At 35.3% G+C, this 27,645-nt stretch overlaps 1 protein-coding gene across 2 annotated transcripts in view; it reads left to right on the top strand.

Annotated features, from left to right (window-relative positions):
• The window catches only part of ADAMTSL3 (ADAMTS like 3), a 713,745-nt gene that overhangs the window by 61,573 nt on the left and 624,527 nt on the right, over positions 1–27,645 (top strand). The gene's annotated exons all lie outside the window — the stretch shown is intronic.

Raw genomic sequence — 27,645 nt, forward strand, 5'->3', positions numbered from 1 at the left:
TCTTTCAGTTGTTTGATACATTGTCTTACCTAGATTATGTCTTTGATTTTGGTTATCTTAAGTGAACTAAATAGATAGACCTGTTCAGTAACCTATTTTGCCCTCACTAGAGGTCTCCCTGGCTCCATTTTTTAGAAGTCTCTCTTGCCCTGACCTGTTCCTTTCTATAAAGGTCATTTTGTATAAATTAAATCCAGTCGTTTTTGCTGCCCTTCCTCCCACCTTCCCCAAGGACTGTGTAGGCAGAAGCTTTATGAGAAGATTTGGGCAAATGATATAAAAACATGAGGGTAACTGAATGTCATTGCCTAAAGAAGCCCTGTGTATTTTGCTGCCTTGATTTAACTTAGTTCTTTCTATTCCTACTTCTTAGTTTTCCCAAATCAGACCTTGGGACCTTTATATGGATTTCTGGTTTATTGATTTGGAATCACATACCCAATTCACAGATTGTTTTAAATTATTCCTAGACTTCCTGGCTTGAGGAATTCACTTGCCATCTTTGGGTCATAATTGCCATCTCTGGGTCATAATTTAAGCTCTTTGTTGATGTAGTTCTAGTTTCAACCCTAAATTCTACCCTTTAAGTGAAGCTTGACTTGATCACCTATTGTTCTAAGCTAATATCTTTTGTCCAGTTCATGTTTCATGCTTCCTCCTGATGATCTATGTCCTTGAGCTTCTCTGTCTTGTATGCTTCTTCTCTATGGACCTCTTAATAAATTTTTCTCAGGTGAAGGACATCTTGAGTTCTCAACTCATTTGCAGAGAAGATATTAGGGGACAGTTTTTGAGTTCTACTACCATATACTCTCCAAACTGAGAATCATTTTTCAAAAGCTCTCCATTCCCCCAAGAACCCTGACACCACAAGTTTAATACAATAATAACAAATTTAATACAATAACAATTTTCACTAACAAAAGCAAAAGGTAATTTTGTGGCATTTGGTCACACTTGCCAATCCTTGTCTACCCACATCTATCATGATACACAAGACCAAGGCAGAGGGAAAGGATTGGCCAAACTTTATCATAGATTTCCTTACCTGAATCCTTTTCTTTGATGAGTCTCTCTTGGTTGAGGGAATCCTTCCATTCTAATTTAGATCTTTTTGTTAAGATTTGTTCTTTGCCTTTGCACATACATTTTGCTTGATCTTTTATATATTAACCCAAGTCTAACTATTTCTTGTCTATTGATACCCTCCTCTTTCCAAGTTGTGCTGTTCTCACACTTTTTCCTAGGACAACTGAACTCTTAACTATTACTTTGCCTGTATAACAACTAAGAATCTCTAATATCCACTTAACCTTACTTGATTTGTGAAGAAGACTTTCTTTCCTTGTGCTTCTTCTGCTTTGTAGCTGCTCATGATTTCATATTTACAATCTTATAAGAGTGTGTGACAAGGAGTAGCCTCCTTGGATAGACCCTTGAAAATAAGAATGAATGGAGTGGCAACAGAAAATGTAGAAAATAGTAAGGAGCTAGGCAAAAGGGAGCTAGAGAAGGAAATGGCAAACCACTCCAGTGTTTTTTGCCCAGAAAACCCCAAATGGGATCACAAAAGAGTTGGGAATGACTGAAATGACTGAACAACAACTCTAAGTGTGGTTAACCAAATGAGAAATAGAATGCAAAATGTTGGTCAAGATTAACAGTGGAGGTCAGAAAATAAGGATAACAAAGACAGACCAATATTAAAACACAAGTAGATGGAAACCTATCTATTCTTTTTCCACCACACCCCCACCTCATTTTGATCTTTCATACTTCTAGTTTTGTTTCTGGAAATGCTGGTGTCAGCTTTCTATTCCTGTGGACAAAAGCACCAAGTTTGGAGTCAGAAGAACAGCTTTTACACCCCATTCTACCACTTGTAGACATCTCTTTGACTTTGGGGAAGTTGCTACACCTTTCTGGAACTCACTTTTCTCATAGAAAATAAGGGCAGCTAGGTGGCACAGTGGATAGAGCACTAACCCTGGAGTCAGAAGGACTTGAGTTCAAATGTGACCTTAGATACTTAATAATTATCTAGCTGTGTGACCTTGGGCAAGTCACTTAACCCCATTGCCTTAAATGAATAAAAAGAAATTTTAAAAAAGGAAATGAGAGGGTTGTCCCAGGGCAGGGAATCTTAAACAAAGATCTGTCAAAAATTGCAAAAAATATTCGGGAAATTTTGTTTTATTATATTCATTTAAAAACATTCTGAGTAGGGAGGCCAGAGCCTCCACTTTGCCAGAGGTTTTTCCATGGCACACAAAAAACTTTAGAGTCCTCAATTTAGATGATCTTTTAAGGTCCTTTGTAGTTCTAAATTCTAAGATCTTGCAAAAAGCATAACTTTTTTCATAGGAAAGTTATCTAAATTTTGAATTATTAAAAATATTTCTTCTTTGATCACCAGTATTTTCCTTCATATGTTCCCTTTGCACATCTTCCTGGTTAATGATGGACAGATTGAACTGCAGATAGCAAATCAAAGTGTATGCAACTGACTTCTGGGGTGGAGCCAACATGGTGGCCCAAAGCTAACAAGCTCCGGGAGCCTTTCTCTACCAAAGATACATGAAGCCTCTACTCTGACATTCACACTATAGATCCCAGCAAGAAAAAAGATAAGATTCAAGAAAATTTTCAATTGCAGACATTGTAGAGGATCTTCAGTGAAGGTCTGTCTCTTTGGGGGAAAAGGGGAAGAAAGGCCAGGAGGCTGTAGAGTGGGAAAAACCAACAGGAGACATTTAGCCATAATGCAATCCATGTCCCAACAGCTTAATAATAACAGAGGTCTCAGCAACTGGATGGCAAGCCAGCAGGGAGGATCCCAACCCAAAACAAAGTCTGAACCCTGAAAACACCGGGGTAAAATATAGGACTGAGTTGGGAACAATCCTCTGTTAAGTCAGAACCTGAGCATTAAAAGGGGGGGGGACCCCTGAAAAGGCAAGGTCTGCACTGCATAGGCAACATCTTGGCTAACAACAAGCCAGGGATCAGACCCCAGCCCCAGCAAAATAAAGGCTTGGATCTATACTCCATATACCCCAGGAGCAGAACTGTACCAACAAAGATGAGCAAAAGAGCTAAAAGAGCATTCACTACAGAAAAAATGATTCACAGATAAAGATGATAGCAATGCCATGTCTGAAGAAGAAAGCTGTGAAATATCACTCACAGGAGACATTTATATACATATATATAATATATATATATATTGGACTCAAAGGAATTTAAAAATGAAAGAAGAAAGGAAGAAGAAAAAATGGAAAAAAGAAATGAAAGTCATACAAGAAAATTGTGAAAAGCTGACCAGAGAATTTAACACCTTTAAAAAGGAAACACAAAAGATAATTGAAGAATATAAAATCCTAAAAACTAGAATTGAACAGTTAGAAACCAATGAATCTATAAGACTACAAGATTCTATCAAACAAAATAAAAAGGCTGAAAAAAGTTAAAGAAAATGTAAAATAGGGGTGGCTAGGTGGCGTAGTGGATAAAGCACCGGGCTTGGAGTCAGGAACCTGGGTTCAAATCCGGTCTCAGACACTTAATAATTACCTAGCTGTGTGGCCTTGGGCAAGCCACTTTACTCCGTTTGCCTTGCAAACAAAACCTAAAAAAAAAAAAAATGTAAAATACCTTCTAGGGAAAATGAATGACTTGGAAAACAGATCCAGGAAAGACAATTTATGAATCATTGGCTACTAGAAAGCCTGGACCAACAGAGGAACCTGGAAAATATCATGCAGGAAATTATAGGGGAAAACTGCCAGAATCTACTAGAACAAGATAACAATATAACAATAGAAACACAGAACCCCTCCATAAAGAGACTCCCGGATTAAAAACTCCAAGGGCTGTAATCTCCAAATTCCAAAACTCTCAAATAAAAGAGAGAATAATGCAAACAGCAAAAAGAAAACAATTCAAATACAAAGGGAACAGAGACTAACGCATGACCTATCAGCCTCCACATTGAAGATTGGAAGAACGGGAATAACGTATTTCGGAGATTTAAGGACCTAGAATTACAACCCAGAATGTACTACCCTGCAGAATTCAGCATATATTGTCAGGGGAAAAGATGGATGTTCAATAAAATGTAGGAATTCTAGAATTTCCTTACATAAAGACCAGAACTGAACAGAGAATTCAATTGCAAAATACACAACTGTAGAGTTACATAAAAAAGGTAAATGAAAAAGGGGACTGAAAAAACAAAATTGTTTTAAACAAATGTTGGTCCCAAAAAGGGAAGATATAACAATTTTAACTCATTAGAACTTTACTTCTCTGAGGATAATTGGGGGTAGAATATAATTGAAGAAAATCAACCTAAGGGATATAGGTTTAATTGGGTCTTGTCTCTCAATTGAAGAGGTTCAAGATCATGTGACTATGTTTGAGATAAAAAGCCCTTAAAAAAGAGCAGGTGTGTCAACTTTAATTTAAGTATCTCATTACACTCTGACTGGCTTTAATGACAGAGTACTAAGCACCTTGTCTAATGAGGACATCATAAGCTGGAAGGACTTGAGACAATATCTCTATTACTTGCAATCATTTGTAAAGTTCTTACTGAGAGCTCCAAAGCCTCCCAGTACTTAAGAGATATTCAAGATGCTTTCAATTAATTAGATAGGATGCTTCACTTAACAAGGGGTTAACTACCCTGGGTGGGGGCAGGGGGTAAAGTGGGAGAGACAAAAGGCCTTGGTTTACTTAATAAGATGTTAAGTACCTTGAGTGGGAAGTGGGGAGGTAGAGTGGGAAAGAAAATAGGCCAAGGGGGAAGAGCGCAAATAGTTCAAGAAAAGATATGGCTTTGGAGGATACTTTGGCTTGTGAAGACAATTGTGTGTACTTGAAAGATACTTGAAAAGGGGGTAAGGTTAAAAAATGATTATAATTATAATTTGATGCAATTTGAGTCAATGCTGCTTATCAAACAATGAAGTAAAAAATCTCTGATGATATCTTGATAACACTAGAAGCTTATCAAGTAATCAAGAACTGTGATTTATGATCTGACTGATAATATTAGAGAACTAAGGGAAGAGGCACAAAGATTTATAATTTTAGAAGGAAAGAAGGGAGAATATGGATGCTATGTAAATTCTATTCAATAGATTTAGACCAGTGAGGGAATAAGCTATATTCCCACTTGGGTTTAAAAATCTAACTTAATCTACAGGGAAGGAGGAACTGGGAGAGGGGAAGATAAGGGAAGAAGGGACTGATAAAAGGGAAGGGAAGGTATAGGTGAAAATAACCTGAAATTTAAATTTTTAAAAGACAAATCAAAGGGGAAAAGTAGTAAACTTTTGGTGAGGAGGGATAAGAGAAAAGGAAAGAGATAGATATAAATGGAGAAAGATGGCGTGAAGGGAAACACAGAATTAGTAATCTTAACTATAAATGTGAATGCAATGAACTGTCCCATAAAATGGAAATGTATAGGAGAATAGATTAAAAACCAGAGTCCTAAAATATGTTGTTTACAAGAAACACATTTGAAGCAGAAAAATACACACAGGGTAAAGGTAAAAGGTTGGAACAAATACACACACACACACACACACACACACACACACACATATATATATATAATATATATTATGCAGCTGAAGTAAAAAATCTGGGGTAGTGATTCTAATCTCATTCAAAGTAAAAGCAAAAATCAATTTCATTAAAAAGAATAAGGAAGGATACTACATCTTCTTAAAAGGCACCATTGGAAATGAAACTATATCAATACTAAACATGTATGTACCTAGTGAGATAGCTTTCAGATTCCTAAAGGAAAAGTTGAGTGAATTACAAGGAGACATACTCAACCTCCCTCTCTCAGAACTAAATAAATCTAACAGCAAAATAAACAAGAAGGAAGTTAAGAAGGTGAATTAAATAATAGAAAACTTAGATATGATAGATCTCTGAAGAAAACTTAATGGGATAGAAAAGAATATACCTTTTCCCTCAACAGTACATATCATCTTCACCAAAACTGACCATGTATCAGGGCAAAAAAAAACATGAAGAATGGCAGAAATAATAAATACACACTTCTCATATCATGTTGCAATAAAAATTATATGTAATAAAGGGTCAAGGAAAAATAAACCAGGAACTAATTGGAAATTAAATATCTCAAATAATGGGTGGATCAAACAGCGAATAATAGAAATAATCAATAATTATATCCACAGAAATGATAATAATGAGATTTAATACCAAAATTTATGGGATGCAGCCAAGGCAGTTTTGAGAGGAAACTTTAGATCTCTAAATACCTATATGAATAAAATAGAGAAAGAGGAGATCAATGAATTGGTTATATAACTTTAAAAAGCTAGAAAAAAAGAATAAATTAAACATTCCCAATTAAATACCAAACTAGAAATTCTGAAAATCAAGGGAGAGATTAATAAAATAGAAAGCAAAAAACCCATTTATCTCATAAATAAATCTAAGAGTTGGTTTTATATAAAAAGTCAATAAAATAGACAAGCCTCTGCTTAATTTGATTTAATAAAAAGAGAGAAGACAACCAAAATGAAAAGGGCGAAATAACCACCAATGAGGAGAAAATTAAAGAGATGATTCAGAGGTATTTTGCCAAACTGTATGCCAATAAATTGGATAACTTGATTGAAATGGATGAACATTGACAAAAATACATATTAACAGAAGAGGAAATAAATTACTTAAATAACCCTATTTCAGAAAAAAGAAATTGAAGAAGCATCAATAAACTCCCTAAGAAAAAGTCTCCAGGTCCAGATGGATTTACAAGTGAATTCTACCTAACATTTAAGGAACAATTAATTCCTTTTCTACATAAAATATCTTTTTTTTTTAGTTTTTGCAAGGCAATGGGGTTAAGTGGCTTGCCCAAGGCCACACAGCTAGGTAATTATTAAGTGTCTGAGGCCAGATTTGAACTCAGGTACTCCTGATTCCAAGGCCAGTGCTCTATCCACTTCACCACCTAGCCGCCCCTACATAAAGTATTTTTTAAAAAATTGATGATACCAACATGGTGCTGATACCTAAACTAGGAAGAACCAAAAACAGACAAAGAAAATTATAGACCAATCTCCCTAATGAATATTAAATATCTTAAAATCTTTCTCTTAAATAAAATTTTAGCAATGAGACTACAGCAAGTTATTGCTAGGTTAATATACCATGATCAGGTTGGATTTATACCAGGCAGGCAGGGATGGTTCAACATTAGGATAACACTCAACATAATTAAACATATAAACAGTAAAACCTACAGAAACTTTATTATTATCTCAATAGATGCTGAAAAAGCCTTTGATAAAATACAACATCCATTCCTATTAAAAACACTAGAAAGAACAGGAATAAATGGAGTTTTACCTTAAAATAATATAGTACCTATCTAAAACCACCAACAAATATCATATTTAATAGGGATAAACTTGGAATATTTCTAATAAATTCAGGGGTGAAACAAGGATGCCCATTTTATCACTATTACTATTCAACATAGTATTAGAAATTCTAGCAGTAACAATAAGAAAAGAAAAAGAAGGAATCAGAATAGGCAATGAAGAAGCAAAACTTTCACTTTGTAGATCATATGATGATCTACAGATCTAGAGTACCTAAGAAAAATATCTAAAAACCCATTTGAAACAATTAACAAATTCAGTAAAATAGCAAGATGTAAAATAACCCCACATAAATCATTAGTGATTCCATATATGAACAACAAAGCCCAAGAACAAGAGATAAATTCCATGTAGAATAACTGTAGATAACATTAAAAACTTGGGAATTTACCTTCTAAGACGGACCCAGAAATTGTATGAACACAATTATAAAGCTCTCCTCACCCAAATAAAGTCAATTCTAAATAATTGAAAAAATATCAAATACTCTTGGTTAGATCAAGCTAATATAATAAAAATGACAACTCTACATAAATTAAATTACTTATTCAGTGCCATACCAATCAAACTACCAAATAAATACTTTACCAAGCTACAAAAAATAACAAAATTCATCTAGAGCAACAAAAGGACAAGAATAGCAAGGGAACTGATGAAAAAAAATGTAAAGGAAGGTGGCCTAACTCTACCAGATCTAAAACTATACTGTAAAGCAGCAGTCATTAAAACTAACTTGGTACTAGTTAAAAAATAGAGTAATGGATCAGTGGTTTAGGATAGGTTCAAAAGAAAATGCAGTAAATGACTATAGCAATCTACTATTTGACAAACCCAAAGACATCAGTCACTGGGATAAGAACTCACTATTTGACAAAATTATTGGGAAAACTGGAAAATAGTATGGCAAAAACTAGGCATAGATCCACATCTTACACCCTCTACTAAAGTAAGGTCAAAATGGGTACAGCATTTAGACATAAAGAGAGATACCATAGATACATTAATAGACCAAAAAATATTCTATTTAATCTATGTAAAAGGGAGAAATTTATGATTAAACAAGAATTAGAGCACCTTATGAACTGCAAAATGATTTTGACTATAATAAAAAGTTTTTGCATTAATAAAATGCTGCCAAAATCAGAAGAAAAGCAGAAAGCTGGGAAATAATCTTCACAACCAGGAGTTCTGATAAAGGCCTCATTTCTAAAATGTATAGAAAATTGCATCAAATTTGTAATGTCACAAGTCATTCCCTAATTGATAAATGGTCAAAGGATATAAACAAAAGGATATATGAAGTTTTCAAATGAAGAAATTAAAGCTATATATATGCATATGAAAAAATATTCCAAATCACAATTGATTAGAAAAATGCAAATTAAAACTACAATGAGGTATCATCTCACACTTATTAGATTAACCTAGATGATAAAAAGGGAAGGTGATCATTCTTATGGGAGAATTGGGACATTGATGCATTGCTAGTGGAGTTGTGAAAGGATCCAACCTTTCTGGAGAGCAATATAGAACTATGCCCATAAAGCAATAAAACTGTTCATGCCCTTTTGACCCAGCAATTCCAATTATAGGACTAAATCCAGAAGAAATTGTAAAAAATGGAAAAAGTCCTACATGTTCCACAATATTCATAGCTGCCTTTTTTGTAGTGACAAAAAGCTGGAAATTGAAAGGATGCCCATCAATTGGGGAATGACTAAACAAGTTATGGCATATGAATACTATGGAATATTATTGTTCTATAAGAAACAATAAATGGTCAGACTCTAGAGAAGCATGGAGGGGCAGCTAGGTGGCACAGTGGATAGAGCACTGGCCCTGGAGTCAGGAGTACCTGAGTTCAAATCCCACCTCAGACACTTAATAATTACCTAGCTCTGTGGCCTTGGGCAAGCCACTTAACCCCATTGCCCTTCAAAAAAAAAAGAAAAAAAAAAGAAAAGAGAAGCATGGAATGACTTGCAGGATCTGATGCTGAGTGAAGGGAGTAGAGCCAAGAGAAAAATTTACACATCAAGATTATGAGATGAATAATCTTGATGGAAGCAACCCCTTTCGACAGTCCAGAGATCTAGGACAACTGTTTTTGACAGATTATGGACCATATCATCTCCAACCAGAGGAAGAAAAATGAAACAAAACACCCCTACTGAATCTGATGAACATATAAAAATTATCTCTTATGTATCTCTTTCCCTTAATCCTAATTCCTCATGCCAAAAATTTACTAATCTGTAAATATGTTTAACAAAATATTTATGTAAAATGCTAATCTTATTGTTCCCAACTGAGGGGAGGTGGGTGGGAAGAGAGGGTGGAGGGAAACTTTTAACTTGGAAATATACATGTACAAATGGATGAAAATAAATAAATTAAAAAAAAAAACGTGTGCAACACTCATATATCTCAGTGAGGACTCTTTGGCAAGAGAAAATGTAGACACTTTGATTTAAATGGAGAAGAGGTTGCAATTGATAAAGAATGTGGTGACCATCTCAATTTTACTCTTATTTTGTGTGTATCTCATCTTCAAAATCCTCTTTCTGTAAATCGGAAAATTGAGCCTCAATAGAGTGAAGCAGGGAGCTACAAGAGTAGTTACAAGAACTGGTAATTATATAGGGCTTTAAAGTAGAAAAAGTACTTGGTATGTCATCTCATTTGGTCCTTATAATAACCCTGTGGGTTTGTTGCTATTTCCCCCCATTTTACAGAGGAGGAAACAACACAGCAGTGTTATCCTAATAAAGGAGGCAGAGCAGTTGATATGTAGGACAGTAAGGTGACTTTTTCTAATAGCCCTAATGTTGGTTCCATTGTTCCACTTTGAAGCCATCCATAGACAGTAAACAGTAAAAAGAACTCTGCACTAGCATTTAATCTGCATCTTTATAACATGGAGGTAAAACTTTGTGGTTCAGAAGGAGATAAAGAATTTAGATGGACTTCTTTATGAGAGAGCAGGGTACCTCTGGGGATTTTGGTTGCTTGCTTGGTTTTCACTTTCTTCACTTTTGACTCTCTGTAGAAGTCTTTGAAGATAGTTATTATCCCTTGAGCTGTGCTATGAATTGCCTTGAATAATAGGTATAGAAAACACCAAAGGCATTTGTGACAAAGATTCATCTTTGTCACAAGGTCAGTGTCAGCTCCAATATTGAAAAGCTTTTCTTTTCTCTACTTTGAGAGACTATTGTGTGGGTACCCACTATGGTGGGTATCTGTAATCAGTGATCATAGGACACTGGTAGTCATTATTCTATATATTCACAATCTGGTTAAATACATTTTTATGTTAAATAAACATGAAATAATGTAATTTACTGTTAAAAGCAACAACCACTCCACTTCAACTCCAAAGGAAATTAATTTTAAATTCAATATGAATGTCAAATTAAGATTGTGACTCAAAACCATAACTATAAGGGCGTTTTAAAGTCAAGAATCTCATTTTACCCCTCAGGTCCTTCTTGAAAGGAAGAATTATAATTCTCTTTCTAAAACATAATAATTTTCTTCATAATGTGTTTTTGGTATATCTTACTCTAAGTTGTTCTTGTTTTAAAATTGTATTTTAATAGTTCTTTTAAATAATTAAACACTTATTAAGTTCCTATCATGTATGTTGGATTATTTTGCTAAATAGGTATAATTTTAGCTCCTTTATAAATGATAATGGCAACAGTCATAATGATGACCCATATTTATATAATGTTTTAAGGTTTCTAAAGAACTTTAATGTTCAGCTATAGACAAGGACATTTTTGATCCTGCATAGCATAGAAAAGTTTCCATTAGCTGTCTTCAATATATGAAAAATAATTCTCTGACTCTAAAATTAGTATCTTCCTGTCTTACTTGTTGAGACACTCTAAAATGGATGAACTTCAAAACTGCAAGTCTGGCATAGACTAAAACTTGTTCTTACTGAAGATTTCCTGCTTTGCTAAGCTTATAAAAACAAACTAGCATATGATTAATATAGCTGTTGGTATGTGAAGATATTTTTCAGAGCCTGTGTAAGCAGAATATTCCTATCTTTTTCTTATCCTTGCAGATTATATATTTCAAATCTGTACAATTCCAGCCATACAGATCGACCCTGTTCTGAAAGAAATAAGGACATGCACGAAAAAGAATTTAAATAGAAATGAATACGCTTATCAGAATGACACTGTAACTTTGCTTTTCTCTCATGGTCACTCACCATTAAATGTTCCAATGCTAAATCTTTGATGGATTGCACATTGTTATTGCTGATATGAGATAAATATATATTAGGAAGCATTAGTTTAACAGCTACTTAGTATATTAGTATATCCAGTTGATCTAATTGTGCACTTAGCAGTTCTATTTTATAATAAGAGAACATTCTTTCAGTCATCCTTTATTTAATCACATATTCAGTACATAATTGTTGAGTGCCTTCCATGTATAAAGCATTGTTCTAAGTACTGTGGGAACAAAAAGAAGAATAAATAAGGCATGGCTTCTGCCCATAAAAGAGCATATTATCATTTAGTACAAGGTTTGGGTAGCTCAAATCAGGGTTGACTAGGAGGGGTCAGGATTAGGGGATCTGGATTTGGCAAGATACAAGGCAGCTAAATAGGTGCTTTGAGTTTAAACAGGTGGGATCCAGAGTCTAAGAGTTTAGAGCAAAGCAACATTATCTTGCAAAATTGATGATTTCTAACGATAGGATACAGGCATTTAATGTTCTACCTTGCAGAAAGTAGCATGATTGATTAGAAAGAGCAAAGGATGAGTTCAAAGACAACTCTTTTACCTGCTACCTGAATGACCATGGACAAGTTGAGCCTTACCTTTTTATTTGCCAAATATTGGGTTCTAAGGTCCTTTCTAGCTACAGATCTATGATACCACCTTTTATATAGTCTGTGAAGATATTAAGGATAGTTTTAGCAGGACTTTGGCAACAAGTGTAGGGAGGAAGCAATTTTGATGTATTAGCTCCTTGAAAGTGGAGACTATCACATTTTTGTCTTTGTTCCTTCATAGTTTCAGTGGTAGCATAATAGAGCCAGTCTTGAAGTCAGGAAACAGTTGTATAACATTGGTCAAGTCTCTCAAATTATTATTGATCTAAGACAGAATGGTCTAACATTTGTCTCACATACTTGAGAATGACCGGAAATATTTTTGAGAAATATTTTACAGAATAAATAAAAGTAAAACAGATGGCAGCTAGGTGGTAAAGTGGATAACACAGAAGATAGCACAGACTCATCTTCATGAGTAAACCTTAGTCACCTCCAATGCCCTCTCTAGTTCTTAGTTTCCTCATCTATAAAATAAGATTTCTTGGTTAGATCATCTCTGGAATATTCCCCAAAGTTCATTTCATATTTCAGACTTATTTTTTTGTCAAACATGTTATATTGGGAATTCCTGCTTCATTTAGGAACTGAAGCTGATCCTGTTGAAAGGATCCTTTCAACTCAGATGTTTTTGTAGCTCCATTCTACTGCTTTTGGAGAACGAGCAAAACATTTGTGTTCAATTGCGCTTTACTTTCTTTACTTTTTTTAAAGGCTTATCTCAAGTGCCTCTCCTACAGGAAGCCTTCCTGATTCCCATACACCCTTAGATGTACATGCTCTCTCTGTTTAATAATTACTTTATATTTTTCTTGTATGTTTATATTATTTTTTAATAATACTTTTATTTATTTTTTTAGGTTTTTTGCAAAGCAAACAGGGTTAAGTGGCTTGCCCAAGGCCACACAGCTAGGTAATTATTAAGTGTCTGAGACCAGATTTGAACCCAGATACTCCTGACTCCAGGGCCGGGGCTTTATCCACTATGCCACCTAGCCGTCCCATGTTTATATTATTAATCTGAGTACCTATTGTATTCCTACCAACTCTAGCATGTAAATTTCTTGAAGGCAACTAGGTGGCAAAGTGGATAGAATTCTGGTTCTGTAGTCAGAAGGACTCATTTTCCCGAGTTCAAATATGGCTTCAGATTTTACTAGCTATGTGACTCTAGATAAGTGATTTAACCCTGTTTGCCTCAGCTTTGTTTTCTGTAAAATGAGTTGGAGAAGGAAATGGGAAACCATTCTAGTATCTCTTCTAAGAAAACCCCAGGTGGGGTCATGAAGAGTCAGATATGGCTATGATGACTGAATAACAACATTAAAAAACCCCAAACTAAGCTATTATGCATTGTACCAGGATCCTTCTCCACAGATGAGTAGACCCTATTTCTGTATGAGTTTGATAACACTGATCTAGGCAGGCTTCTAAGATTGCAAGAAGCAGAGAGAGACCTGCTTCAAGAAAGGGAGTTTCCACATTTGGAAATTCCCTATGCCAAGAAATCATTGGTTCATTTTCTATCCCTCACTACCACAAAGTGCTTGTTATAAAGTAGGAACCTAATGAATGAAATTGGGATTCCATTATAGTTTTATATGTTTGATTCAAGTAATGTCAAGTAGAATTGTCTGGCAAGCATTCCATGATATGAGACAGGAAGACAGAGTGAGAAGCCAAGGTAGCTGTGGTCTGTATAGTTGAAGTCATTAGAGTAGAGATAGACAGAGTTGAGAAAGAATTGACACTGAGAAAGATTATGACCTTGGAATAACTTTCCTTGCATGGGCCTCAGTTTCCTCATTTGTAAAATGAGAAGGTAGAACTGAATGGCTTCTGTGATTCCTTCTGCCTTTAGATTTATGATTGCATGGTATATAATCCTATGATATCCCATGATAGAGGATGTCTCAACTTTTAGATCAGGTGGATGGAAGAATGAAGAAAAGGAAACTTTGAAGAAGAACATGTCATCCTTCTGATTAAAAATTCCCAGGTTTGACATACTAACTTTCCAAATAAAATTCAAAAATCTTTGCTTGGGTTTTCAAGTTTTTTTACTTTTTTGACTATATCTCATTCTGTCCCCCTTCAGTGCACACAGATTTCTCTTAAACAATATTACTTGTTGTCCCCAGAATATTCTCCAGACATTTCTTCTCTGTGTTTCTCTTCTCTGTATCTGGATTATCCTATCTTCTTCTCTTTCAAGATCTGCCTACTGACTACCAGTCCTTTGGGGTCCAGTTCAAATACTCTCTTCTTACCAATGGTGATAATAATACCTTATATTTCTAAGGTAATTTATAGTTTACAAATTTTTTTCACAATAACTGTGATATGTGAAGTGAAAAAAATATTTTAATCTTCATTTTACACTTGAGAAAACTAAGGCTTGTGACTTGTATATCATCAAACATATAATTAATGGTCAAACTATGTCTTTAGATGAAATTGATGACATTCCAAAATATGCTTCAGTAGAATCCTTATAATGAAAACTGGATTGTGTTAAGAAGTAAATGAGTGGTGAGGAAATGGCGTAGATGTAGATCTCTTCTTTTGAGAATTTGATAATGAAAGGAAGCAGATAATTGGCACAATAACTTGAGATACCATCATGATGATGCAGATAGGAAAACATATAGATTCTTGTGAACATAGAGGAAAAGAAACCAGTATAGATGCAATAAAGGAAGAGAGATGGGCATGCATGTGTTTGTGTGTGTGGGGGATGTTGGTGGGGAATATTGGATAGAGAGCCATTTCTTTGGAGGATGCACACATGTATAAACTCTGAGATTGACAAGAAGCACTATCAAAGAAACAACTTATAATAACAATATGATGCTACCTTTTTGATGTTCTCCATACTCCAACTTCCATGGCAGAATCCAAAACATGTCTCTTCCCTAGGGACAAATATAATAAGGAGAAGACAAGTATAGACCCAGGTGAAATTGTATAGGAACGTTCAACCTTCATGGTTGTACTGTGCCATGGTGATAAGGGTTTATTTGTTTCATTCTTATTTTCATGGAGTTTGGTGCTTGGGTAAGATTTACTGTCATTTTAAAGGTTTTTCATTTCGCTATTCTTTCCTTGCTGTAATTTCCTTTAACATTAATTTTGTAACACTTGTTGCATTTCTGGTTTTTTCTGGTCATCCTTCTGACTAGTACATACATTTTTTTGTATTACTACTTGGAGTTTTTGTAGGTACAAGTTCTTCTGGGTTCATCTCTTGGGTTTCTCTTAGTTCCTAGTATTTCTTCGGTTGTTGAGCATTTTCTTTTGTTTACTCATATAATCTCAGTTTTGGAATTGGAGTTTTGTGCTTGGATCAAACTCTGCTCCCTTCCACACTCTTGAATGATGTGGACAGTGGATGTAGGTCTTTCTTGGTCCTGAATACAATGGTTGTGTATTGAGGATCCACTTGACCTCTCTTTCTTTCCCCCTAATGAAAATCTCTATACTTTCATTATGATTGACTGTCTTTTGGTCATAAGGAGAAAAGGCTTGTTTCTCACAGCTGTTGTTTACTGATAATAAAAAAGCCTTAGTGTGGGTGATGGGGCTAATGCCTTCCTCATATGCACTGGCAGAAGCTGCTGAATTCATAAAATCACAGCTCAATTGTTATGTTGCAGAGGAGTAGCAGGAGTCCAGGAGACTACCATTACTTTACATTTTTAGAAGTATTATTATATGGACCCAACTCTTTACCCTTTTTCCCCCCCCCCCACTCTCCTCCCCTTCCCCAAATGCAAGGAGAAAGCCAGAGGCAGAGTAGGAAATGTGGTAGAGATTAGCAGACCTCTGTTTTAGCCAGAATATAATTGGAAGGGCCCTTAAGTAAGTCAATAAGCTGACATGGTTGTTAAGTATGTAAACAAGCCAGCTGGGATAAAGTGGGTTCATACACAGTCAGGGAAAGCCAGAGAGTTCATGGAGAAAACTTGTAAGATGGGCATAAAGTCCAAAGCCTGAAAGACCAAAATAACAGGTCCCAAAGCCAGAGGCTAAGTAGGAACACACTCTCAAGAATTGGAAAGCAATGGGTCAAGCATCAGGGACATCAAAACTAGAGCAAGACAGGAAACAATACAGGAGGCAGGTGTTGAGGACAATTTGCCTCACTCAAAGAAACAGTTCAAGGCAGTAGACATTTTTTAATGGCAGGCAGCTGAAGGAAATGCAGATGTGGGCTTGGCCACATTGATGCTTCACAACCATGTTCTCAGACACCAGTCTACTCAGACCTGCCTGAGAATAATTCTTATCGCCCAGCCCCCAATTCAATTGGGAAAACAAAACAATGACTGAAATCCTTTTATGTATAAGACACTGTGCTAGTTGATGCAGATATGAAAACTAAAAATAACATAGGTCTTGATCTCAAAGGACTTCCATTTTTTCAGGAAGTGGGCCATATTATTATATACCTACAGAGGAGAAAAAGGAGGCAATCAGGTGGAGTGCTGTAGGAATAGTTTAGGAAGGAGGGATTGCTATCAGAAGTTTGCATCAGAGAAGGATACAGTGGAAGATGTAGCCTTTGAGCTGAGCCTTAGTGGAAGAGAAATTTGAAAGGTGGACTTTCTGTTGTAGTGAACGGAAAAGACGTAGAATGGGAGATAGCATGTCAAGTTCAAACAATGGTTAGTAGTTTGGCAGGAACATGGTGAGTGGTAGAGAGAAAAATGAAATAAGACTGGAAAGGTAGATTGGAGCCAGATTTTGAAAGACCTTAAATGTCAGTTTAAGAAGCAATCAGCTATAGAGCTTCTGAAGAGTGTTTGTGTTTTTTGGACCATACCTGAGGATATGGTGCAGATTACATTGCTTTAGGAAATACCTTGGGAGGAAACATCCTTTGAGAATGGTCTGCAACTTCATCTTAAAGATTTCTTTGGGACATTGAGAAGGGAAGTGATTCATCTAGGGTCATATGGCTAGTCTTCTGGAGATGTAGGGTGGTGCCATGGGTATGCTTATGTCTTATGGAGAATTGTTTTTGGCAGCTCTGTGAAAGATTTTCAAAGAAACAGAGTAGAAGCAAGTATGGGGGCATGATCAGTAACTTGACAAGTTCTGGACCTGCTCCTAATCCTGCCTACCCCTGAACAGAAACAGATCATTTCGATCCTACCATTCCCTTCTGGGGACTCTGCCTGTACACTGGCTTGAAGGAATTACATAAACTTACAACTGAGGTGGCATTCCCCAAGGAAGGCAGGATTGGTCCCTATACACCAGAGAGATAAAATTCTGCAACGAAAGATGCAAAAGAAGTTTAATGGATGCTATTTCACCAAGAGGTTATTTGCACATAACCTGGAGAAGACTCTTGTGCCTAGATTTATAGCTTCTGCCACAGAAGGGATGACTCCCAATTTGGGGGCATGTTGTGAAGTGCCAGTGATCTTTATCAAGATCTGAGGAAATGTATGTGGACTCATGAGACTCTTTACCTGTGGAATGAAGGTCAGCAGCTCAGATTCATTATAATCTGCACTGGCCTTTGAGGAGAAGAGAATGAAAGCCAATCAATTCAAGGAACTGTGGGGTAGTGATCAACATGGTTCAATCAAGCAACATCCATTTTAAGTATCTCTTATATAACAGACATTGCAGTGAAGTCTCCATCTAAGCCACAGATCAGGTGACCTGTTTTTCTACATTGCTTGGACCTCTCTTTTGGTCATATCACTTTCTCTCTTTTTATTTTTGTTGTTGTTCAGTCTTTTCAGTCATGGCTCTTTGTGGCTCCATTTGGGGTTTTCTTGGCAGAAATATTGGAGTGGTTTTGTCATTTCCTTCCCCAGCTCATTTTGCAGATGAGGAAGCTGCGGCAAACAGGGGTAAGTGATTTACCCAAGGTCATATAGCTAGTAAGTGTCTGACACTAGATTTGAACGCAGGTCTTTCTGATTCCGGATCCATCCACTGTACCACTTAGCTGCCCCCATGATCTCCCTTATGTTTGACTTATTTATGTATCTACCCTAGCTTTACAAGTAGATTTTAAGCTTTTTGTAGAGTTAAGGACTATGCCACTTATTTTCATATTTGATTGTCTTGCACCTTATACATTTTTATTGTTGTTTAATAAATTGTTACTGAATGAATAATATCTATATTTAAAGAAGACATGTCTATTTAGAGAATTAAACTCTAAATTCTTGAATGACTTCATATAACCTAATAATTTTCAAGCTCACTGAGGCCACCACTGCTTTGCTTTGCTAATGGCAAAAATAACCATTTTTACTTTATATAATTAATACTACTAAAAAGGTCCCATCATCCTCAGAAATAAAATTGTATTCATTGATTATGATGGATAGTGACTAGTCATAGACTTGGTGCCAGGGAGACCAAGCTCAAATGACATGTGACAATTACTAGTTGTATAATTCTGGGAAAGTTGCCTAGTCACTTTGGGCTTTAGTTTCCTCCTTTGTAAAATGGGGACAATAGTGACTAATTTTGAGGTTTGCTAGGAAACTTAAATGAGATAACTTATATAAAATACTTCATAGACTTTAAAAAGAATGTTTTCCTCTCTCCTTTCCTTCCTTCCTTCTTCCTTTCCTCCCTCCCTCCCTCCCTCCTTCCCTTTCTTCCTTCCCATCACTAAATGATACTTAAAGAATGAATATGCTTAACTGTTTCCAAGAAGTTAGATATTGAAAGATGGGTAAACAATTCTGGAGAGACAAATGTCTATGTAAAATTGTCCTGTTTGAAAAACAGATAAACTGTCAAAAAATAACAATAACAGCAAATACAATTCCAAATATTTTCTCACATTATTCCATTTGTCTGTGTTGCTTACTCAATATTGAATTTAAAAAGTCAAATTATTCATGAAATCCCTCTTTTTTCAGTTTCTCTTCAAGATATTTTAAGAGAAGCTTTTATCTCTGTAGCATTTTACAAATTGAGGCTCTTTCCAATGGGAGAATTTTATTTCAAGGCTTACCAAAAAAATGAAGTCTTAAATAAAATTGTTAGGGAGAAGGCTCAAGGGGAAAAATAGCTAAACTGTATATATTGGCAGGGCAAGTCTGTCTTTCTTCCATCCATACAGAGTAATAGTCTTGTTTTTAAATAATCCATTGTGAAATGCCAACATTTTATTCAAAATTACAGCCAAAACATTTTGGTCTTCCTGTTGGAGTAGAGTGCATTCACATGTCAGTCATGTCAAGTTACATGTGGAAGGTGGTGCCTGTTTCCCGTAGGTGGTGCCTAAAGAAAAGTCTTGTTGGATGGGATTTGATTCCTTTAGTTGTCTTTCTCCCCAGCCCACCCTCCCCTAAAAATTACAAGATGAGATTTCTCCTCTGGCTACTAGCTCTTCACTGGAGAAAATTAATCTGTGTTTTCCATCTTGGCTCTACCTGCTCATGCAAGTTTAAAATGTGTGTGTTGGGGGTGGTGTTTCCAAGGCAAACGGCATATATTAGTTCAAAATTCCTTTTTGTTAAAAATTGTTATTGAATATGACAAGTTTGCATTTTAGTTAAGACTTTTAAAAACAAACAACTCATTTCCAGTGTGTAGAAAAAAGAAACAACTTAGAGAGGGAAGTGTAAGACTCAGGTGCTCATATTTCTTTTGGAAATTTGCATCAGAGCTAAGGTGAATTTAAAAAAAAACTCCTTCATATTTTGGCTTTTGTGTTGTAGAAGTCTTTTAGTGAAATCTTAAATTTTAGCCAAACTATATCAAGAGAAAATACAATTAGTTGTTGATAAATATCCAAAAACTTAATCATTGGGATAAAGTTTTTAAAAGTTCAGAAAAATGTTAAGACTCATTTGATCTTCTGCCCACAATACCAGTCCTGCCAAAGAAAATGTATTTTATATTTATCAGGAATATATTTTTTAAACATAGCTTTAAAAGATATTCAGAGTGACGACAGTGAACTTGAAAAAAGTGATCTGGAATGTTTCTTTTTTAACCTAGGTTTCAGGTTTAGGAAATAAAACCTATGTTATGTCTTTTGGAGATGAAAAAGTGTTAAGTAACTTGGTTAAAAATGATAATAGATGATTAGATTTTCCTTAATGGATTCAGGTGTGTGCTAGTAATAAATACTCTTGGAATTGAGCAGAACAGATTTTTTTCCACTTTTTTTTCCAAGTACATGTAAAGATAGTTTTCAGCATTCATTTTTTAATAAGATTTTGAATTCCACATTTTTCTACCTCCCTCCATTCCCTCCCCTTTCCCATAAGAGCAAGTTATCTGATATACAGGTCATCCATGCACAATCATGTTTAATAAATTTCCATATTAGTTGTAAAAGAAGAATCAGAATAAAATGGAAAAATCCATGAGAAAGGAAAAAACATAAAACAAATTTTGAAAAGTGAAAATGATATGCTTGGTCTGCATTCAGACTCCACAGTTTTTTCTTTGGGTGTGGATGGCATCTTGCATCACAAATCTTTTAGAATTATCTTTGATCATTAAACTACTGAGGGGATCTAAATCTGTCATAGCTGATCATCACACAATGTTGCTGTTAATGTTCATGTTCTCCTAGTTCTGCTCACTTTACTCAGCATCAGTTTCATGTAAGTCTTTTCAGGTTTTTCTGAAATCCACCCACCAGAGCAGAAGCTTTCTTATGATTCTTTCTTCTTTTAAGTTCAGATCCAGAAAAGGCTATATGGCAGTATATTCTGCAATTTTTCCAAACCAGTAATTTGGCTTAAGTGTTTGAACAGGTAAGGTACTCATCACCATCATAACGTTGGTGCTTTCTCACCTTGAGCATACCCTGATCCTTGTACTTTTAGGGCTCCATAGTACCTAGAAGGAAATATCTGGACTACTAATTTTACAAATCTCTGTCTATCATGTGATACAGAAGTTCTAGGCCCTGAAGACAACATAGAGTTTAGAGTTGAGAGGGACTGGAGAGCCCATTTCATCCAATTTCCAGCCCAAGAAGGTTATGCCATTTACCCAGAATCATTCAGTAATAAAACTGAGATGTTAAAAACAGTTTTTCTCCAAATACTATATTGATAACTACATTACTTCTGAATCCAAAGATGTGTCTGCCTATGCACATTGGGTAATGAAAAGAATAGAGCTAGTTATATGTATTTGTGTGTGTGTGTATATATACATATGTATATATACACACGCACACATATATTATGAAGAGAGAGAGAGAGAGAAAGAGAGAGAGAGAGAGAGAGAGAGAGAGAGAGAGAGAGAGAGAGAGAGAAAGAATTGGAGGGGACCTTAATGACCTTGGAGTTGTATCTCTCCCCTCATGATGGAATTGCATCTATAAGAGATACCTATCCAGCCTGTGTTTGAACAATTCCAGTGACTATTTGTCTCACTATTTATGCAAAGTATCTGATTCCCTTTTGAATAGAGAATCACAGAGTTTGAAGAGACTTCACAGGTCATGAAACCCAAACTCTTTTTGAATTCAGCTGAAGCTTCACCTGAATAGAAATTAATTAGAAAAGATATTCCTGACTGTTAGAAAATTTTAACTTCCATTGAGTTAAAATCTGTATCCTTAGAATTTTACCCCATTCTGTTTCTGTACCCTGTACCCTGAAGTCACATAGAAAAAGATTATTTCCACGCCACATCTCTCTTTCAAGCATTTGAACACAGAGAATATGCCCCTGCTAGGGTTTCTCTTTTCTAGAGATTCTCCCAATTATATGTAGTATTTTTCTGAATTCTAATTATAAGTTCATTGTTCTCTTTTCAGGGAGACCAAGAACCTGATCACCAACTATAGTTCTCTTGAGCAGAGACAGTGTTGAAGAGGGCTACAGACTCTGATTTTTAAAATTTGCTATGAGCATCTTATTCCCATATTTGATACTTGTATTTGAAGAAAAAATATTCCTTTTACTTTTATAAATATTGTTGACATCTTCTTTTTTTACATCATCATAGTTTTCCACTGTATTCCTTTCCCTCCTCTTCTCACAACAGATGACATAATATTTTTCAAAGAAAAAAAGAAAAGAAAGGAAGAGGAAGAGGAAAAAAGCAACATAACCAATCAGGGCAATGAAAAATTCTGAAAATCTGCATTGTGCAGTATTTGTGGATCTTCCATCTATCCTAAGAGGTGTACTGGGCAATGTTCTCTCATATTTTTTTCATGTTCATTAAAAAAATAAAAATAGCAGTTCTAGGAAATGAAATGAAATTGTTAGCAAGGTATTAGATTTTTATCAGATGAAAGGATAATGAAACATATTAGTAGTATTAGTCTTCTTTGTATCATTTCTTTTTTTTTGGTTTTAAGAAGGCATCATCTATATCCTCTTTCTAATGTAGAGGTCTTTAGCAGTGGTGTCAAACTCAAATTGAAATGGAATCCACTAGTTTATACATACATCCATACATACAGCTATTTTAGTTTGAAAGTATTAATTTTTTACATTTTTTGGCAGTGAAGTGGTACAGTGGATAGAGTGCCTAAAGTCAGGAAGACTCATATTCCTGAATTCAAATCAGATGCTTACTAGCTATGTGACCCTGGTCAAGTCATTTAATCCTGTTTCCTTAGTTCTCATTTGTAAAATGAACTAAAGAAGGAAATGTCAGACCACTTTAGTGACTTTGTCAAAAACATCCAAATGGACTCACATAGAATTTGATGTGACTGAAACAATTGAACAACAAGAATAATTACTTGTATTTTATTGTGGTTTTTTATACAGCTTGTCAAATATTCTCCAATAACATTTTAATCACGTTTGGCTCATACTTAGAAGAATTGTGGGCCATATGTTTGATATATATACCAGGATATATTCCCATGAAGGTATCACTTTTGTTTCTCCTAATCTTCACCTAAACTCTACTATGCTTTTGCCCTCAGAATTGTATGTAAATGTGCTGGTATCTAACTTTTTACCCATCAGTCATTCAATCCACAAGTACATATTAAGCACGTATTAAATGATAGACCATGTGGATGTAGCGGAATTGCATCATTCCTTCAACTAGATTTATTTCTTTTGAATAAAGCACATCTTTTAGTGACCTATTATTGCCTTGTGTCCAATTTCATTAACTCTTGGTCTAATATATTTACCTCCTTTAAAAGTTAACTTCTTGTGATAACCTTTATAGTAACTTTTTTGTAAATAATCTTTACAAATTCCCTCCTTTTGATTTACATTTCAGCTTTTCATTCCTTGTTATCATGTGCATTGATCTCTAGATTCATAACTCTCTCCTCTATCTCCCAGTGGAGCAATGCCATCTTTGTATCAGGATTCAGGAGAAAAAAATAGAGAAAAATAAAATTAATCTGAATGAATCTGTAGTTGTTTTCATTCAGTAGATATTTGTATGCTCCAATGGTAGTAAAGGATCTGCCAAAATTGAATGTTTTCACAAGATCCTTTCTGGGAGTGGTTCATAAACACTCCAACTGGGGAACATTTTGTGTTTGGCCAACGGTTAACTTTCATTCACAGCTAAGTTTGGGTGGTGTTTGTTCTGGTTTCAAAACAGAGTGGGATCTGGGAAACAGCTGGCATCTAAATACTACAGATTGATGGGATATGAGAGGTCATCTTCTTCACCCTTGCACCAATACAGGAATCCACTTGATAGAATATTGTGCAAATGATTTCAAACAATAGAATGTTATAGAAGATATTACTAATAGCTGTTTGCTTAATTTTGGGGGTTGGGAGGATGAAATATAACAGTGGAAAGACTATGGAAAGGGAATATGTGGTTGTGGACTGGAAAGAACAAATAATTAGTTGAGAATTCTAACTTTGAATGATATAACATAAATGTTGCTACTCTTGATGAATACTTATAGTTTATTCCATTTAAGAGAATAAAGTAATAACCATTTTGTATTAGGGCATTGAAAAGCAAACTGACAAAAATCATCACATTACTAGGAGACAGATTTCAGTTCATTTAAGAAAGAACTTTCTAAAAATCATAGCTGTCTAACAGTGGGTGAACTCTCTGACAGGGAATTCACCACCTCAGCCTGGGTGGCTATCTTTCACAGATTATGTGGGGCAACACTCTTGAGTGCAACCTAGCCAGATTAAAATGTAATTGGGAAATATTTAACAAAATAAATAAAATATAATAGAACATAAATAATATTGATATGTGTTTTTCTAAGTTAATAGGTATCCTTAATAGAGTTAATAGTTAATAGAGATCCTTATTTATGGTTTAAGGACCCTCTTTTCTATTTGAGTCTGATACCACTGATGGAAAGGACATTCATGAATTGGGAAGTACATTGACTTATATTTAAAAGTCCCTTACGAATTTGATTCCACCTCTGTAAGTACCTGAAATTAACTGCTATGGATTTGGAACCAGAAAACTTGATTCTGAGAATCATAGAACTTCTAAGTGTCTGAGGTCACATTTGAACTTGGGTCTTGCTGTCTCCAAGCCCAGCTCTTTATTCAGTCAACCCTCTAGCTGTACCGGTGAGTTGTAAAATGAGAAGACTGGGCTATAGTGACTCTTAGGTCCTTTCTAAGTCTTTTGTCTGGATATATAGCATCTGAATATTTGTAAATTTTGCAAGGATCCTAATTAGAAGATAATTTAAACTTAAGTATTGTTGTTGTTTGGAATTAGACCTACAGCAAAATGAGAATCTTATGGACAAAGAACAGAATGACTCATTCTATACAGAGGAGACAGGATTTCTACGCATTTGGAATTTAAAGAAATTTAAGTTGTCAACCACAGAGTCACTCCAAATACTGGCTTAAGGTTATTGCAGAGATAGCACCAAACTGAGCCTTGGAGATTAAGGGCCAGAGGGAGTTCTAGAAGCCAGTAAGAGCAAGGGTGTGATCAGGTTCCAGGCTATGGTCTTTGCCAGGATGGTCAGCCTGGAGCATAGAGAGGGAGTTGCCGGCAAAGATGCCAAGAGGGAGTAGACCAGATTGTTCATCAGAAGACTCATTCTGGGATTCAGGAGCCTCAGGGAAGTCAGCAGTTTGTTGGGACCAAGTTTTACTGGAGTCTGCAAAAGGCAAAAGGACTGTTCTGTTTTTGTTTTCACTTTGAACCCACTGTGGGTTATTCATGCTCCAACTACACAGGGCTGTACTTGTCTAATAAACCCTGGGGCAATAGTTAGACATAGAAGGTGATTAGAGCATGGAGTTGAGAGGAAGTTCTAGAAGGAATTCATTATTTCACAAATAGTAGCAGGTTAAGTGAGATCAAATGTACAAAAGTCAAGTCTATTAATTGAGGGGGTGTCAGAAATAAATGCAGCTGCCTTAATAACACAGAAATGTGTTTTGATTGCTCAGAGGAAATGTGATGAAATAGAAAGTATAGCAAATTAGAGGATGGGGACCTAGGATTTAGTTCTGCCTTTGTATTCATAACTTTCTTTGGACTTTTTAGCTTTTTCATCTGTAAAATGAGGCTAGACTAAGTGAATTCTCAGTTGTCATCCATCTATAAATTTAGAGACTCCATCATGTTACTTTCTTCATAGCACTTGTGCATATCCTCTGTAATAGATTTGAAATAGGGTAACCTGACTTTCACATCCACCTCTGCTGTTTATTATATGGATTAATATAGGCATATCTCTTTATCTCTCTGGGCTCCTTTTTCTACTTCTATAAAATGAGATAGTTGGATCTTTTCTATCCCTAAATCTATAATTCTGTGTTCATATTTTTTCTCATTTTCTCATCTCCATCTCCTTCCATCTTTTATCCTATTTCCTTGTTAACTTGGGACTTTGTGACTAAGGTTGGCTTTCTCTGAATATTTCTACTACTGTATATTCCTTATGACAGGTCTTCTATGTGGAACAAAGATTTATTAGCAAAATAAGAAATTTATTGAACAGGAAATATGTGTTCTAATCAGAAGATACAATCTTGAATTAAACATATAATAAGCAGTGATCGGTTCAATAAAGCAATGATTATTTTTCAAGACAGTAAGGGGATTTTCTTATTTTAACATCATACACTGAACAAAATCTATTCATCATTCTTTTGGGGAAGCTATTCAAGTTTTATGTCATGTTTATTTTGCATATTTTTTTTTACTAAATATTACATTCATTTCCATTTCTGAAAATTGAAAAAATATTCTCTATTTATTAAAAAAGTTTCTTTTCTTCTTTGCTACCTGGAAAGGGTGTTATCCATAATGTTACTTAGTCAAGGTCTTTGACTTTTTGTAATCAAAATTAATTGTGATAAAATTGGAAATACTGAGTAAGGAAAAGTGGGCTCTACTTCAGAATAATTCACTTAGGAGTCATTTTAGATTCTGTGCATCAGTTTTCATACAGTTATATCAATCATCAAGCATTAAATACTTACTAAGTAGGAGGCACTGTGCCAGGTGATGGGAATATAAAGATAAAAACAAAACATGCCTTTTCTCAAAGAGTTCACCTTCTGTCAGGGGGAAACAGTATGCCCTCTCTAGGGATGTGCAAAATAGATTCCAAAATAATTTGGAAGATAAGGGTGCTGGGAGCTGGGGGTAGCAGGAGGTCAGGAAAGACTTTATGGAGAAGCTGTTCATTGAGTTACATGTTAAATCTTAAAGAAGCTAGGATTTTAAGAGGTTAAGAGGAGGAAGAGTTGTATTCAAGGCACTGGAAATGGGCATGCCATGGGGAAGAGAAATGTTTTGTGTGAGTAACATTTAGGACAGATTTGATGGGACCACAGAATACATAAAGAGGAGGATTGTGTAATAAGATTGGAAGGGTAGATTGAGGTCAAGTTGCAAAGGACTTAAAATGCCAATTTATAGTTGTTTTTAGTGATATTAGAGAAACAATGGAATTTATTGAATAGGGTAGTGACATAGTCAAACCTGCACTTTAGGAAAATCACAATGGTAGCTTTGTGGAGGAAGGGAGATCAGTTAGAAGACTGTTGTTGTAATCTAAGTAAAGAGGAATGAGGACCTGAACCAGCATGGTGGCTGCGTAGGATTAATGTGAAGAGTGTGAAGAGTTAGAAATGATGAAGTTAGGCAGTCCTATGGTTGCCTAGGGTGAGGGAGAGGGAGAAGTTAAAGATCAAACCAAGGTTATAAAACAGGCTTACTGGAAGGATGGTGATGCCCTTGATGGTAGTAGAAATGGGAATAGGTTTTGAAAGGAAAATACTAAATTCCATTTTGGACATGTTAAATTTGAGATGCCTAGGGTGCATCCAGAGGACCTGGATTAAAATTCTGTCTCTTTTACATTTTATTTTCATCTGTGAGACTGTTAAATTTTATCTTTAATTTTACTTAACCTCAGTTTCTTCATTTGTAAAATGAAAGAT

This window comes from Macrotis lagotis, chromosome 4, assembly GCF_037893015.1.
Source record: "Macrotis lagotis isolate mMagLag1 chromosome 4, bilby.v1.9.chrom.fasta, whole genome shotgun sequence".
NCBI classification, from domain to species: Eukaryota; Metazoa; Chordata; class Mammalia; order Peramelemorphia; family Peramelidae; genus Macrotis; species Macrotis lagotis.